Source organism: Cebus imitator, unplaced genomic scaffold, assembly GCF_001604975.1.
Source record: "Cebus imitator isolate Cc_AM_T3 unplaced genomic scaffold, Cebus_imitator-1.0 Scaffold96, whole genome shotgun sequence".
In the NCBI taxonomy this organism is placed as follows: domain Eukaryota; kingdom Metazoa; phylum Chordata; class Mammalia; order Primates; family Cebidae; genus Cebus; species Cebus imitator.
In genome coordinates, this window is record NW_016107411.1 from 2615628 (window position 1) to 2617998 (window position 2371).

The window sequence follows — 2371 nt, forward strand, 5'->3', positions numbered from 1 at the left end:
TACCTGCTACTGATATATATGATAAAGCCTTTATGGGTTTCTTTAAGGAAAGCCAGGGTCAGACTGGCCTTTAAAGCCTAATATCCAGCTTTATTTCCAGCACTGCCCCCAACCTGATGATCTTAGTGGAAAGACTGCTGTCCTTACACCTTGAATAGAAATGTTCGAAATCTCTATAGATGTTAATTAGAAGGCATGAGAGAGCTGGCAGTGGGCACGGAAGAAAGTGGGACTTGCTGATCGAATCATGCTCTTCGGAGACTTTCTGCTGCTGGAGATATTACTTGTGAATGGAGACCTCAAATTAGCAGACAAAGAAGGTGGAGATAGAAGCGATCACTCTGGATCTACTCCATAAAGATCCTTTGGAATTCTTTTTAGCAGATTTGAACCATGGAATTGCCCAATTAGAATGCTGGAAAAACGGCAAGAGTGCACGGATGTCCAGCTCAAAAAATAATAACCAATAAAAAATAAAGTCTGGAGTAGATATAAAACTGGTCCTTGGGCTGGGCATGGTGGCACACACCTGTAATCCTAGCACCTTGGGAGGCCAAGGCAGGAGGATCACTTGAGCTCAGGAGTTCAAAACTAGGCTGGGCAACATAGTACGACCTTGTCTTTATAAAAAATATAGTAAAAAAAAAAAAAATTTTTTCTTAATTTTAAAAACTAGTCCGTTATCTCAGCTTACCTTGCTAGAAAGGTATATAAGTGGAACTGAGGGGACTGTCTTGGACTAGTAATTTTTGAGAGGTGAGAATTGGCATAAATGTTGCTTTATGAGGGAGGGAAAGAGTATCATATCAATCTAGGTCCTCAATTTCTATATTTTGTTTCTTGTACTAAATGTAATATGCTACAAAAATTCTCTCACACCAGAAGACAGAACAGAATTTTTTTTTTTAAGACTGTGTCTCAACCTCCCAAGTAGCTGAGATGACAGGCACATACCAGCACACCTGACTAATTTTTGTGTTTTTAGTAGAGATGGGGTTTTACCGTGTTGGCCAGGCTGGTCTCAAATTCCTGACCTCAGATGATGTGTCCACCTTGGCCTCCCAAAGTGCTGGGATTACAGGCATGAGCCACCATGCCCAGCCAAAGAAGAATCTTAATTAGACTTTACCATATATTTGTCCCTCAGTATCTGTGGGGGATTTGTTCCAGGACCTCCTCTGTCCCCCTGCATGGATACCAAAATTCACTAATGCTCATGTCCCCACCCTTTTTTTGTTTGTTTTTTTTTTTAAGATGGAGTCTCACTCTATTGCCCAGGCTGGAGTGCAGTGGTGTGATCTTGGCTCACTGCAACCTCCCAGGTTCAAGCGATTCTCCTGCCTCAGCTTCCCAAGTAGCTGTGACTACAGGCACCCACCACCGCACCCCCAGCTAATTTTTGTATTTTTAGTGGAGATAGGGTTTCACCATATTGGCCAGGCTAGTCTCAAACTCCTGACCTCGGGAGATCTGCCCGCCTAGCCTCCCAAAGTGTTGGGAGTACAGGTGTGAGCCACTGCACCTAGCCCACCCTTTTTTTTTCTTTTTTTTTGAGACAGAATCTTGTTCTGTCACCAAGGCTGGAGTGCAGTGGCATAATCACAGCTAACTGTAGCCTCCAGGGCTCAAGTGACCTTCCCACCTCAGCCTCCTGAGTAGCTAGAACTACAGGTACATGCCACCATGTTTGGCTAATTTTTTGCATTTTTTTAAGAGATGAGGTTTCATCATGTTACCCAGGCTGGTCTCAGACTAATGGGTTCAATCATTAGTCCTCCCACCTCAGCCTCCCCAAAAGCTGGGATTGCAGGCATGAGCCACTGTGCCTGGCCTCAAGTCCCTTATTCAAAACAGTGTAGTGGCTGGGCACGGTGGCTCACACCTGTTATCGCAGCACTTTGGGAGGCCAAGGCAGGCAGATCACCTGAGTTCGAGAGTTCGAGACCAGCCTGGCCAACATGGTGAAACCCCATCTCTACTAAAACTACAAAAATTAGCCAGGTGTGGTGGTGGGCACCTATAGTCCCAGGTACTCGGGAGGTTGAGGCAGGAGAATCGCTTCAACCTGGAAAGTGGAAGTTGCAGTGAGCCAAGATCATGCCACTGTACTCCAGCCTGGGTGACAAAGTGAGACTCTGTCTCAAAAAATAATAATAATAAAATTAAATGGTGTGGTATTTACATATAACCTACGCACATGCTCCCATATACTTTAAAATTATCTCTACATTACTTATAATACCTAATACAATACAAATGCCATGTAAATAAATGCTACAGTATATTGTTTAGGGAATGACAAGAAAAAAAGTCTGTACATGTTCAGTAAAGATGCAACCATCCTTTTTTTTTTTTTTTTTTTTTTTTTTTT